Below are 16,423 nucleotides of genomic sequence, written 5' to 3' on the forward strand. Positions count from 1 at the left end.
GTTAAGGTCCATGGCAATGAACAGGCTGTATTACCAGAGACACGAGGACATAATTATCAGATATTCTCTATCCTAAGTTAGCATTACACAGGGTCACGAATCACACCCTTCCACACCTGTCCACACTCCCTCAGTCTAACTCCATCACCCGTAACAATACTCCATTCCACAGCAGAATTACAGATACAGGTGATGAAGTTGGAATGAGGGAGAATGAGCAGGGATGGAGGAGTGTGGGTTGTGGGTGAGTATAATTCTAATTTGGAACGTGACCCCCAGTCCCGCTTACTTGTCAGGGTAAGATGTAACAATATAATGATACCTGAAGAACAACAAATAATTGGCTGATGGGTCGCTGCTGTCCCAACATTCTGTTCATACTGTTAGTCATTTCGTCACTGCCAGCCAAGGTTTGTCTTCCCTGGGTAATTGCTATTAGTATCTTTACTGGCAAACCTAACATAAGCCAACTTTCCCTAATCTAATCTCACCTAACGCTGTCTAATTTAACCTAAACGAAACTTAACTAAATCCTGACAGACTAAGCTAACTTAGCCTTGCACTTACGAACTAACTTAGCTTTACCTTTACATTATCAGACGTATCCCAGCTTGACGTAATCCCTAACCCAGGCAGGCTTATCCCTAATACAGTAAGTAACCAAACTATGTTATGTGAAGAACAAACGCCTCGGAAGTTTGCCCTCCCTCCGCCACATTTACAGAGAGAGAGAGAGAGAGAGAGAGAGAGAGGGAGAGATCTTGCAACCCCTTCAGTACCGGAGATTTTCCCTTCAGTTTGTTGACGTATTTTTTTTATTAAAATCTTGTTACCCACAGACGGCCTTAATCACCTAAGGACAGACTTTTTCAGCTGGAGGAAGTATAGGTACAACAGCCTGCATTAATGGCTTCATCAGAGTTGCTCTCCTCAAGTTGAATCAAATGGTCAACAGACAGTAGGAATAAAATTAGTATGTCATGAGACTGAACGGATGACTCCCTGGCGTAACCAAGAATTAAACAACATAAGTGGTAGGTATGGAGAATATCAACCTATTCAGTCCGTTGTCGTATATGTCAGTTAATTTTTGCCATCTTCAGACGATTCTACTGAGCCAAGGAGAGTTTTTTTTTTTTTTTTTGCTCAGGATGCGTTAGATTAACCCTTCATTAATCCTTTGAGTGCCACACCTCTTTCCTAAACGGAATATTATCGTCTATTAAGGCAAGTATAACTAGTATTTGCAACCCCAGGCTTGTCTGAACGTGTTTCGCTGTGGAATTCAGGCCAAAGTCATCCATCTTCGGCTCACCATCCTCCTTTCTGGGGGCGAGGGAAGGGATTGACGGACATGCGTGCAGTCAGGCAGCTCCACCGCTCGGTCATAGATCTCCCACCACGTGAAGATCCCCTCCAGATTCGAGGAGTCACAGGTGTTTTTTTTTTTTTTTTTTTCACATTCACTACAAGAATCCTCCCTATGCCGGATAAAGCACTGGCACATAATATAAAAACGGCAACAGTCAATATCATAATAACTATCTATCTATTGCCAGACGCCTCAATCCCGTTTGGGGTGGCCACAAACAAATCGCCTCCAAGTCGCCCTGTCCTCCGCCATTTCACTCCCCTGCTCCCAACTCACACCCCCCTCTCTCATATACCTCTCCACCCCATCTCTCCATCTCATCCTCGGCCTCCCCCTCCCTCTTTCCCCCTCCACCTCACTCACATACACTCTCTTCGTCAGTCTTTCACCCTCCATCCTCTCCACATGGCCAAACCACCTCAGTGTGTTCCTCATAACGCTTCCTATCACATCCACATCAACACCACAACGCTCCTTTATATCCTCATTCGTCAGCCTGTCTCTCCATGTGACTCCACAGGCTCCTCTTAAATAACTCATTTCCACTGCTCTCACTCTTGACTTGTGTCCTTCCAACAACGTCCAAGCTTCACTTCCGTACGTTAGAGTTGGTATCACAATACTGTCATGTAGTAACTTTTTCACTTCCATGCTCACTTCCCTGCTTCTTATCACTGCTTTCAAAGAACCAGCAACCTTTCTTCCCTGTTGTACTCTTTCAAGCACTTCACCCTCCAAACCTCCATCCTTACTCATCACACTACCCAAGTAATTAAACGTACTCACATTTTCCAATTCCTTACCATCCAACCTCGTTGTACATTCACTGACTTCACCTCTCTCAAAGACCATCACTTTACTCTTCCCTACATTCACCTTTAGATTCCGTTTCTTACACACTCTCTCAAACTCATCCACCAAGCCTTGCAGCTCCCCTTCGTCCTCACTCAACAACACAGTATCATCTGCAAACAACAGTACAGGGAGTTTCCAAACACTATCCTCTCTCACCAGGGCCACTCCAACATCCACTACCCTACCTTGTACCTCTTTTATTACCCCATCCATGTACAGATTGAACAACCATGGAGACATGACACATCCCTGTTTCAACCCAACTTTCAAAGAGAAAAATTCACTTAGTTCACCATCCACACGCACTGCAGCCTTCGCACCATCGTACATACTCTTCACAGCATTCAACAACTTCCCATCTACTCCATATATTCCTAACACTTTCTACAATCCTAGTCTATCCACCCTGTCATATGCTTTCTCCAAATCCATGAAAGCCACATTCAACTTCTTTCCCTTCTCTAGAAACTTTTCCACTAAAGATCTGGGAATGAATATCTGATCTACACAACCTCTTCCCTTCCTAAAGCCTCCCTGTTCTTCTCCAACTAATAACCAAGTGGGAAATTTAAGGGTTCGAGTCTAGGCTACCGAAGTCAGGTACATTTATGAGCAGATGACCAGCCTGCTTTGACGGCATTGCATGAACGAAAAATCTCATATTTCGTCCTAGAGATGAAACCTAAAGAAGGCTGGCACTCTGAGTCTCTCTAACCACTACACTACCCGGCGGAGATATATTCAAGCTTTTTGACATCATCTTGGTCGTTCTCGTTGTCTCTTGGCTGTCTGCTGACCTGTACAGGACATCCACGTTGTTATTCGAATTCACTTTAACCTGATTCAGATTTTCGTCCTTTTGCAGCTGCAGTAACTTCACAGATCACAACGGCAGAAAATGATCTAAGGCTATAAATTTCTTCCATAGCACGTCTCATGACTCGCATCAAATTCTAATGTTGATCTCTTGTTACAGATCAAACGCAGAATTAGACAATGAAGTGGCTTTACATCCTTTCCAAAGCACTTCTTTTTTAAACAGCATCATATTCCAGTGTGAATCTGTTGCTACAGCTCAGCATTCAAGATAAAGAAGGCAGTGTCAGGCTGATTTAAAGCAAAATAAGTATAGTTTATCTTCACGATAGGGAGGAGCAGGTGTGGAGTAGTACCAAATCTGGCATGGAAGTGGAATACCTTGAGGTCGATTCTGGGACTGGTCAGACCGTTGGACAAAGTTTGTTTCCCCCATATCTCTGTTCACCCAGGGGTACAGTTGCCAACGTGGAAGTAAACTAGATACTTGTAAAGCGTATTCTGAGGAAAATTAAGTCTTAGCCAAGTTCGACTGTCAGCCTTAATGACCCTCGTGCAGTCGAAAGGCATTAATCCTAAGCCGCCTTCTCTTCATTTTGTACGCTTTATTACTACCAACAGAGGTGCCGGAGAGGGACGCCTTCACGATGTGGCACCGATATAGCCGGGCGGTGGAGAGACTCGGTTGTATAAACGTCTCTCAGTCCTTCCTTTTCCCACCAAAAGGAAGATGGCAGATTGCTGGAGGAGACCTGCTTCATCTTGCAGTCTGCCAGGATTTTTGTTATGTGTCCGACTCTGGACATAGACATAGCAGCCCGTTCCTTGAAGTTCAGCAGCCTTCTTACGTACCACATAACTCCAAATGTCATCACTTCGGCACCAACATCCATGTTGAATACATGCCAGGGCTGTCTCATACAGGACTGGTGTACTGTATTGTTGTTAACTGGAGCATTTTTCCGACATGCCCGTAGATCTTATAGTAGATCAATAAAGTCAGTTTTAACTAAATTCAAATCCTTAAACTATATCCTGCCTCAGTCAAGAATTAAACTCACGTTCACCAGGAGAGCAGACCACCTCTACCGGTTGTGCCACCACCAATGAGGCGGAGGTTGTAACTGCTGCAAATACCACTACCATCACCTGACAATTTTGGTCTATTGAGAGAGACTTTTCGAACTGGAGGAATTAGAAACAGTCTTTGTTAACACCCTCAGTAATAGAGGTCTGACCTGAGGTTAAAAAATTAGCCTGACATCAACAAGAATAAAAGTTAAAAAACTTCAACGGGTTGAAGACAGCCCGCTGCATTTTGGGACGCATGTTCTCTGTTGCGATTGACAGACAAATTATATCAGCTTAGGAGAAACTTTTCCAACTATAGGCGCAAAATTGTCATCTGTCCATCTTGAGTACTGAGATGTAAGAAAAGTTTATCATCAGACTGCGGTGAGCAATAGCGCTGACTTATTGTACCACTGAGGTACATGAAATTGGGTGCAAAAAGAGGAAAATCTCCGCCTAGTTGAGGTGAATGACCTGCAGAGGAACTCGACATGGCTCCCAGTAACCCCTTTAACACATATGTCTTTCTCTTAACTAAAATCATCTGGATGTATAAAGAAAAAAATAAATGATACATCGTAGTAGTGAACGAATTAAGTATATCACACACACACACACACACACATATATATATATATATATATATATATATATATATATATATATATATATATATATATATATATATATATATATATATATATATATATATATATTTCACGACTGGTCTTCTAAACTAGATGAAAATTATGAAATTAATAACACAGGTAGCACTGGAACTTGGCTCCTGTTATCTCATGACATTCCTTTGACTTATTTTTGTTTTCCTCTTGCGCTTTTATTCATTTGTAGACGACCAGTACAGTGAAGAGGAAAATGAAGGATATATGTAATCTGTCCACTAGGAAACGCCTCTTTCCAACTGCATAAAATCACCTGGACGAAATAATAAATGAAATGAAAAATACGTCAAGACTGGAGACCAAACCCCCCTGAACGCAGTGGCGTAATACAGTGGTTTATTTGTGATGCTTGCCGGTAGTTCTGTTAAGTGTATAAGACTCGTCGACCTAGCGGTGTCAGCTATACCTTCATCGGAAGGCAGAAAGAAAGTGGCACAAAAAAATGTCATCGGACTAAAGGCTGACCAAAACAAGTGCAGAAAAACAGTACAGCCCCATTCAACAGCAAGAGACTAACATCAACTGCAAATACATCCGCCTTAAAACAATTTCCGTAACTTTCTGTCAGATTACCCTAAGCATGTTTTATATTGATTTTAATCAAAACCACTTCCGCCTTCTCCTGCTCCTCGTCCTCCATGGAGAAAAACCTGGGTTTCCACTCCCACCTCTGCATTTTAGTCTAAATACAATGAAGTTTCTAAATAAGGAATTTTAAAAAGGCCTTGATCAGATTAACAGGCAGCAGATGAAGTAAGTTTATCTTGTAAAAAAATATATATATATTAATGTCTACCTGCTGCACGAATCATTAAGGCAGATAATTTAGTTTTTGCAGTACCAAGTTTCCTTCAAATTATGGCATTTATGTTCTGGGTACGAAAAAACTGGAGTAAAGAGGACATCGGCCAATGGTCTCGCGGCCGGCCCGGGAAATGAACCTGAGACTACTTGGTTCCGTGCATATTAAGCTTGTTGTTAAATCACTGACACCGCCCCACCGTATGGGTAATTAAGTATGTCCACTAGGGCGTTATCGGTTCTTGTGCATATTACAGGATGTTTAGAACTGGGATTGAATTTATTGTCTTTACACATTTACAGGAAAACACGTCTCTATAGAAGGCAATTATCTTTTACAGATCTCTTTGCTCCTCATACTTTTATTCCAATTAAATCCTAAAGTGTTCAGGAACTGAATGAGAAAAGCAAAGCCATACACTTGCAACCTCATAAACAACTGAAGCTTAGGAGAGTTCATAAATATCCCCCCTTGATGGATGAATAACTTTAATCAATTAAAATGGAGGTCAGCGAACTTCCGCACTGCCTATTCCAGCACACTTGCATATACACTGGCAGCCAGCCCGACCCACCACACCCGTCACAACTGTGAGCCCAGCCCACTACACCAGTCAGCCCAACCCACCACACCGTCATCATTGTAAGCCCAACCCACTACATCATTCAGCCCAACCCACCACACCCGTCACCACAGTGAGCCCAACCCACCACACCCGTCACCACTGTAAGCCCAACCCACCACACCCGTCACCACTGCAAGCCCAGCCCACCACATCCGTCACCACTGCAAGCCCAGCCCACCACACCGTGCAGCCCAACCCATCACACCATCATCACTGCCAGCCCAATCCGCCACATAGTCATCATTGTAAGCCCAACCCACTACATCATTCAGCCCAACCCACCACACCCGTCACCACTGTAAGCCCAACCCACCACACCATTCAGCCCAACCCATCACACCATCATCACTGCCAGCCCAATCCGACACATAGTCATCACTGTCAGTCCAAACCATGACACCGTCACCAAAGTCAGACCAACCAGCAACACCATGATCACTCCTAATGCAGTCCACCACATCTTCATCACTGTCATCCAATCCACCACATCATTATCACTTTCATCCCAAACCACCACACCATCATCACTGTCACCTCAACCCACCACACCGTCATCAGAGTCAGTCCGACACACCACACAGTCATCACTGTCAGCCCCATCCACCACACTGCCATCTCTATCAGCCCAACCCACCACACCCGCCACAACTAGTCCAACCCACCACTCCCTTCAGCCCAACCCACCACACCCTTCACCACTGTCAGCCCCATCCACCACACCCTTCAGCCCAAACCACCATACCGTCATCGTTGTCAGTCCAGCCCACCACACGTCATCACTGTCAGTCCAGCCCACCACACCGTCATCATTGTCCTGCCACAATCAGTCATATTCCAAGTAGCATACGGGGCATCGTAGCATCCCTTCCTTTGCAATGTATTTTGGATATTTCACCCAAACATTGTCTTGCATGCTTGACTATCGACATAGTTTCCATTTGACAGGGAGCAGACTATACTACCGGTAGAACAGGTCTGTACTCTCGCGGTGGATGGCAAGCTGTTGACAGGGAGAGCTGGAACTCCCGTTTCACCAGCCCTCAGGACCTGATCCTGACCGTCTTTCTTTGCTGAACATTTTCAGTGTTTTCATTAACACATAAATTAGACCAATATACTCACATAATCATGCGTTTACACCACACTACATGCACATTAGACATGACACCTTCTGTTCCATGCATCTGTAACATTGCCCGCTACAATATGAAGAGTAAAGGCAGCGATAACTCAAAGTGCCTCCACCACCAGGATATGGCTGGCGTCATAAGGGTCTCCTGGGCGTCACCAAGACACTATGTTAGCAGCGGTTATTGCAACTACAAATTATGCTTGCCAATGGAGAATTGAGGGTTCGACCTTACATTTCACCAATATCTATGGCCTTATTACTGATCTGAATTCTTCTCACTTCTTCCTTGAATCTATAATTATTCCCTTTAAACCTGTTCCTCACAGATATTTTTCTTCCTTCAACTGACTTATCCCAATACAGTTATCCTGGTTACCATATCCTCACTAACTTTTGCAACTAGAACATCAACAGAGTATGGCTATTCCCTGTTATCCACACTCCCTTGCTACGGTCTATCTTCAGTTGTTCCACTGATCTCATATCTCAGCAACAACAACAACAAAAAAACAGAAATAATGGAAGATGGTATATATTCCAATATCCACTCAATGGCGCTGTGCAACGAAGACCAGCCCTGGCTCCAACCCTGTTCCTTACTGATATATATGATTTTTTGTCTGTCGTCCATAATTCCAGTCACTCACAAGTAGATGACAACGGTTAACCACCTGTGCACAAAGTTTTACATCTTTATCTCCCATCTCATTACAGCAATTTCCACAAATCAAGACTTAACTTAGACCGCTGGATAGGGACAAGTAACACCGTCTAATTCAATGCTAGGATATATCCAATATTCCATTAGACAGATAATGCCTCATTCATGTATTACCTATATCTACAGGTATTGAAATTCTCTGTGATTTGCTTTTTAATATTCTCAGTTGGGTCTCTCATGTTGGATCACTTTCTGAACCCATCTCAAAGAAACTTGGAATATTGAACAGTATCCATACTTTCTTCACTGACGAGCAGTTAACTATATTTTACAAATCATGTGCACTCTCAGCTCGAATGTGGTTCACCCTTGTGGAGTGTATGTGAAGAGGCTGCATTAAAGCAACGAGACAAAATTCTGATCAAATCCATAACAATAATAACAGCTCAATAATTACAAATGAAGTAGCTCTCCTTCAAATAAGATGGAATGTTGACTTTCGCATTATTTTGCAGAAATTTTGATGGCAAACGCTCAGACGAAGTTCCATTGTCACACTGCCACATTGCAGAACTTCTGACCATCAGAATTCCTTTATTCCCCGGACAGCTTCTCTTTGGAGCTCGCTTCCCCAATTTAGTCCTCCCCTTCCCCCCCAAACTTCAATCTACAGCACTTGAAGTCCAGCTGTTATATATCTTTTTATGAACGGACGGCACCAGTAATCTGGTGTATGGATTTTTTTTTCATTTTCCCTCCTGAGTTCACCTGCAAATAATAATAATAATAATAATAATAATAATAATAATAACATTCAAGAAGATAGTGATGTGCAATGAACAAAATAAAACGCTAAAAAAAGAAGTACTATACAGTTTAACGTGGACTAGATTTTCGTACTTTGGCAACTTATTCCATATAGTTCAGTGGTAGGAAAAAGCAATGCTATTGGTCTCTATGTATTCCCTAGCACCTAGTGAATTATATTCTAGTGTTAATCTATTTTTAAAACTCGACGTTTAGGATGGAGAGATGGCAGTTTTAGGCCAAGTGGAATAAGAGTGGTGTAGTATTCCGAAGTAATTAACAATACGACCATGAGTCCCAGTAAACTACGCTGCACCCGCACACTGTAACCTTGAAGCAAAACAGTCGACAAACGTTGCCCAGAGATACCACATACAACCCTCCATTAGGTTTATAATTTTTCAGTAATAATTACAATCAGACGGGTAAAGAAATTCTGCCCTAATGTCTCGTGGTCATGCGGGAAATCTAAGCCGCTATTGCTTGACTGCAAGTCGCAGTGATGAATCTCTGATTCGTCGCTTCTCCTCATGTAGTTCGTCTCTGCCCTTAACCAGGTCACCTCGATGACGAATTTTATACGGGTATTCTATCAATATTGCTATCACCGGACAATTTTATACAGCTTAAAGGAGACCTATCACATTATAGTGGGGAGATACATCCTTCAATAATACCTTCACTACAAAAGATCTTACTTATGTTTTAAAAAGTCATTTGGAGACAGAAAAAAAAAAAAAAAAAAAAAAAAAAGTACGAAAGTCCTCGATTTGGAGGTGTTCAGGTTTGGTACAGCTCCTGCCGGGGACGGGTTAGAAACACTTTCGACCATATTTTTCCAGAATGAAGAATTTCTCCACACGATGTAATGCTGCCTTCAAGTGACTCTATTGAGTGACAAACCCTACTGTTTCTTATAGACCAGGAAGCCATTTCTACGTTGGATATTAGCCATATAACCAAATTGCTGTCCGGTGATGTGGTGGGTAAAGACGCTCCAGCCATAACTGACCCGTAAAAGATTACATGCGAGGACTGGTTGGAGTTTGTTGCTCACGTAATGCCATAAAGGGGCCAGCATCTCGTCACTCTCGCCATAAATATATGAACTAAGCAGCTTAGTCCCAGGCTCCTACACTCCCGACTGGGCAGTAAAGGACTGAATGATGGACGAACAGATGGATATCTCACCGTGGCAAAAGATTAACTTCTTCAGTACGGTGACATCTCTAATTTTAGTCGATCTACCTGCAGATGATTTTGTTGAAGAAGGACCTCTCGTAGCGAAGGGGTTAATAATAGCTGTACTGTATATAATCCCTCCTGTTCAAAAGTCTGCCCTAAGATGAATAATGCCGTTTGTTGGTACCGCAGCAAGTACAGAATCAAATAAATTTTACGTCATCGTTGTGAAACATTAAAAACTATCTCGACTGGAGAAAACTAAAGAGATGGCTTCCATCAATGCCTGCCAACTACACGAAGGTCATTAAGGCAGAAAGACATTTTTTGCCCACTTTTAATCTTCCCCCAGAACGTGACACTCAGCCATCGACTTTACATCTAGGTCCCCAGTTGTACTGCTGGTGATCAGCGATAAGAGTAAAACAAGGTTTCTTCAATAGTCTGACCGGCACGAGAATCAAATTCGAAATTTACCAAACATGGGCTGGATATGCTTTCACTGGACCATCGGCTCCCCCTTCGATTAACGTTTCGATAAGGAGCCACAGTAATATATTCCTACTAATGCCGCACGATTCATTTTGACCCAAGGTAATCCACAAAGTTAAAATGTACTGTATTAGGGCTTTTTTTTTTCCTTAAAACCTGATTCATTCTAGCTCCAAAGGTTTTATACAATACCGGGTGTTTCAGAATGATTGAAACCCATTCAACCAGACTTTATTTAATAACCAGACATGATAGACTGATAATGATTGCATTTATTTAAACCTGAGATGATGATAATCATATATTTCAAACTGATTAAGTATAAACATGAACCAAAAATTCTCCAGGGTGCTTAGAGACTATGCTCCAAATGACCGCCATCGTGCCGGAGGCATTCCTGAATGCGCCGTGCAAAGTTGTTGATAACACTCACACATTCATCCTGGCTGATGGTCTGAATCTTCGCTGTGATGGCTGTCTTCAAAGCTGAGATGGTCTGAGGATTGTTCTGATAGATGTTGTCTCTGAGGAAACCCCAGAGGAAAAAGTCTGCGGGGGGTTGAGATCCGGTGAATGTTGGAACCATTCTGTGTCGGCTTTGCGGCTGATGATGCTTTCCACAAAATGCTCCCTCAACCAGTCAACGATGATGTTTCCTCTGGGGTTTCCTCAGAGACAACATCTATCAGAACAATCCTCAGACCATTCCTGCTTTGAAGACAGCCATCACAGCGAAGATTCGGACCATCAGCCAGGATGAATGTGTGCGTGTTATCAACAACTTTGCACGGCGCATTCAGTAATGCCTCTAGCTCGATGGCGGTCATTTGGAGCATAGTCTCTAAGCGCCCTGGAGAATTTTGGGGTTATGTTTATGCTTAATCAGTTTGAAATATATGATTATCATCTCAGCTTTAAATAAATGCAGTCATTATCAGTCTATCCTGTCTGGATAAAGCCTGGTTGAATGGGTTTCAGTCATTCTGAAACACCCTGCATGATAATGACGCTGTTACTGGATGGCTAAATGCAGGCTATATAATTATGTAGTCCTGATTCTTTCATTTTAGTAAAATATTTTACTCCCAGACGGTGTTATTCATCTTTAGAAAGGACGCTGTTACTGAATACCTTGATGAAACCTATAGTTATCACTGATATCTTTCTTTTTAGTAAATTCTTGTCACCTCCAAAAGGCTTTATTTGCTTTTGGAAAGGACGCCCCTACTGAATGCATTTACAAAGCCAATCTCTCTCTCTCTCTCTCTCTCTCTCTCTCTCTCTCTCTCTCTATATATATATATATATATATATATATATATATATATGCCCTGAATAAAATAATCTGGTAGTAGTAATTTTAGAAGAAAATAAAATGTAGCTGTAGCGATGTTGTTACCCTGTTGGCTGCAACATCCAACGTTAAATTCTTACTCGCATTGTTTACACACTTTTTTCGTGCAGGAGAGGGACGCTTTCACGTGGTGGAACCGATATTACCAGGCGGTGGAGCTATCTGATTATACAAACGTCCCTATCTTCGAAATGAGGACGGCCAACGGCTGAAAAAAAGCAGCTTCAGCCTTCAGTCCAAGGGGTTCGTGTTCAGATAATACCGAGGTTGCTGCTACTATTACCTACGGGCGTATTAATTGTATTCATCCAAGAGAAACCTTACACACTCAGGATAAGAAGGCATAATATTAATGCCTCTCGACTTCATGAGGTTCATTAAGGCACATAATAAGTTCTGGGAAGTCCCAGTCCATGCGTAAAGTACAATGTGCAACCACTGAATATACATGCAGGTCTCCAGTGGTAATGGTGGGTGGACCAGGAGTATAACTTTGTCAAAGAGTCTGACCCGCTCGAGAATCAAACTTGTGTTGCTCCATTTGCGAGCTAAACGAACTAACACAGGCACTGTTTGCTCCCGTGCCACCTATGGCTCATATATTTTAACTTGGCAGAGAGTGTCGTCTTTCTGCTGCACTTCCAGTACCTTTGTGGCAGAATAAAGCAATACTAGTGCTAAACCTCCATCTCACAGAAATTCGTCGTGGGTAGCATCCTATTCCAGTGAATTCTAGTGGTAATCTCGTTACATCTCAACATGCGAACAGAGTGTGGTTTGGCCCCATATCCCCTGTTGTAACCAGTGACGTCAATGGATGTATCAACAAATGCCCATTGTTATCCATTAATTGCCCTTATTGTACAGCTCAGTGCCGTTACCTGGATGAGAGTAGCATTTACACTCCACCGCCTCTCTCTCTCTCTCTCTCTCTCTGCACATACATTTGGCAGCCTAGCAGTCATCTTGGCGTTGCTACAAACTTTCCTTTTTTACCTTTCGGATCAAGTACCCCATCATCCATACTCAACACATGCAAGGGCCTGTTTCATTCAGGCCTGGTGTAATGGTAGTGGCCGAGATTATTTTTATGATTATGTTGGTGGATCTTGAGGAAGATAAGTAAGGCGTAGTTTAATGACATTCAAATCATCAAACTGTTCTTTGACCCGGTTTAATTTACGTAGATCTCCCTGTCCTTTCGACCACCATATCACTCCTCTGACCATTGACCATCACATCCCTTACCTACCAAGCCATCAATTTCTGTTTTTCAGTTTTCACAATTATTTCCTGTTTTTCCCACTCCACAGCTCGCTAAGAGTGGGCAGAACGAAGCATTGCTTCAGGTGAGGCCGGGGCTATGAAGAAGCGTTGTCATAGCAATCGGATATGCCACGGAAGACAGTATAGGGTTGACTATGCATATCGTTTTCCTCCACTTACATTTCATACAGTTCCTGCTGTGAACTGGGGCTGCAAAAGTTTGAGGTTTACCACCACCACCCTACACACACACACACACACACACACACACACACACACACACACATATATATATATATATATATATATATATATATATATATATATATATATATATATATATATGTCTGTGTGTGTGTGTGTATGTGTGTGTGTGTGTGTCTGTCTGTCTGTCTGTCTGTCTGTGTCTGTGCACACGCACACACACACACACACACACACACACACACACACACACACACACACACACACACACACACGTACTACCGTATGAAGGTCATATGAATTGTTTTTCACTCTTGGGTTTGACGTAATTTAAAATATATTCTTGCTGCCTTCAGGCGATATTACATAGCCTGGGGAACAGCTTTTGAATTACAGTGGCAGGTCAGATAGAGTGACCACTGACCACTTCAGCACAACAGATCTTTTCTCAACTGAAGTATATTGATTAGATGCAGCAAGAACAAACATTACCTTGAACGACATCGTTGTGAGATTATAAAAATATAACATTTCTGTAAGGAGAGAGAGAGAGAGAGAGAGAGAGAGAGAGAGAGAGAGAGAGACCCAAGTTACTATCGGTAGTAATCTAAATGTCACAATGATACAATTATACGTGTCTTTGTTGTGTCATGCAAGAATGACTTTTGCGGAACTTACCATTGTGCTCCATGTAACCGGGTGGAAGTCAGTATTTTGACTTACGTAATGCACGGACATCCATTGTATTTTCATCCCAGCTCTGATATGTACACGCACTCGTCATTATCGCACCGGTCGGACTCATGGACTAATTTGTTTCTCTTAGGTCCGTGTTCACTCAACAGTAAAGTTAGAACAGGGGTCGCCTTCACGTAGTGGGGCTGACGAGCCTGGACAGGGAACCCCCCTAAAGAAGCCAACCGAACACAGACGATGAGCTGCCTAGAACTGCAAATGGCTTTCACTGTCACCCACCATAATGGTTGGCTGCAGCGACGCCACAAAGCCGTGCTACAGAGGGTACAATTGACCTATTACAAATTTTGAGCTACAAGGAAATTCAAAATATCGACTTGATAAATGTCGCTGTATTGGCGCAAATCGCGTTTTAAATATATGAATATCGTGTAGAAATAACTGACAATAATCAAGTACGTGCTGAAATATGTTACATTTATGTTTACCGTCAATAAAAAAAAAAACATAATAAGCAATTTCTCAAACACTGTAAGAATGGATGATCTTCCATATTCCAATATCCTTACTGCATCCGCCAACGAAGCATGAGGACCATCTTAGTGTGTTTCATGTAACTCTTCCTATCACATCCACATCCACACCACAACGATCCTTCACTTCCTCGTTTGTCAGTCTGATGTAATTCCACATGCTTCTCTCAAATAACTCATTTCCACTGCTCTCACTCTTGACTTGTGCCCTTCCAACAACGTCAAAGCTTCACTTCCATACGTTAGAGTTGGTATCACAATACTGTCATGTAGTAACTTTTTCACTTCCATACTCACTTCCCTGTTCCTTATCACTGCTTTCAAGGAACCAGCAACCTTTCTTCCCTGCTGTACCCTTTCAAGCACTTCACCCTCCAAACCTCCAACCTTACTCATCACACTACCCAAGTACTTAAACGTACTCACATTTTCCATTTCCTCACTATCAAACCTCGCTGTACATTCACTGACTTCACCCCTCTCAAAGACCATCACTTTACTCTTCCCTACATTCACCTTTAGATTCCGTTTCTTACACACTCTCCCAAACTCATCCACCAAGCCTTGCAGCTCCCTTTCGTCTTCACTCAACAACACAGTATCATCTGCAAACAACAGTACAGGGAGTTTCCAAACACTACCCTCTCTCACAAAGGCCACTCCAACATCCACTACCCTACCTTGTACCTCTTATATTACCCCATCCACGTACAGATTGAACAACCATGGAGACATGACACATCCCTGTTTCAATCCATCCTTCAAAGAGAAAAATTCACTCAGTTCACCATCCACACGCACTGCAGCCTTAGCACCATCATACATACTCTTCACAGCATTCAACAACTTCCCATCTACTCCATATATTCTTAATACTTTCTGCAATCCTTGTCTATCCACCCTGTCATATGCTTTCTCCAGATCCATGAAAGCCGCATACAACTTCTTTCCCTTCACTAGAAACTTTTCCACTAAAGATCTAAGAATGAATATCTGATCTACACAACCTCTTCCCTTCCTAAAGCCTCCCTCTTCTTCTCCAACTAATTCCTAAGTTATTTCCCTAACTCTGTCAATAAGTATCCTATCATATACTTTTCCTATTATACTAAGAAGACAAAAGCCCCCATGATTACCACACACTTCTTTTTCCCCTTTTCCTTTGTACAAGGGAATAATTATACCCGACTTCCAATCCTCCGGAACGCTACCTTCCTCCCAGGCCAATCTGCACATCTTTCACATCCATTCTACTACTATCTCTCCCCCATGCTTCAACATTTCACCACACACTCCATCAATTCCTGGGGCTTTCCCCAATTTAACTTTCTTCATTGCTTCCACAACTTCTATCCTACTGATTACTTCCTGTCTTCTCACCTCCCTCCTTCTCCCAGCCATTCCTGAGCCACTTATACTTGCATCACTTCCATCCTCTATGTTCAACAATTCCTTAAAGTGTTCTCTCCATCTGCTCACTTTTTTTCCCTTCTCCACTAGTGATCTACCATTTTTATCTTTCACTCCCCTGCTAACTTCACTTCCACCCTGTCTTACTCTCTTCACCTCTTTCCAGAACATTTTCATACAGTCCCTCCACTTTGCACTCAAATTCCTTCCAAATTCCTCAACCACTCTCTTCTTACTCTCTCTTACTAATCTTTTTAGCTCTCTCTTTCTTTCTGCATATAACTCTGTCTTCCGCCTCTCAACTTCTTCCACACTCCTATTTCTCATCCATTCATTGTATGCTTTCTTCTTTTGTGCCACAACCTGTCTCACCTCTTCATTCCACCACGTTGTTCCTTGCACCCCCCTCCGTCTTTTCTTCATCCCTCATACCACATCACATGCTGCACATATTTCTTCTGT

Source organism: Coenobita brevimanus, chromosome 8 (assembly GCF_032717465.1).
Source record: "Coenobita brevimanus isolate Jiangsu-jjx chromosome 8, ASM3271746v2, whole genome shotgun sequence".
Lineage (NCBI taxonomy): Eukaryota > Metazoa > Arthropoda > Malacostraca > Decapoda > Coenobitidae > Coenobita > Coenobita brevimanus.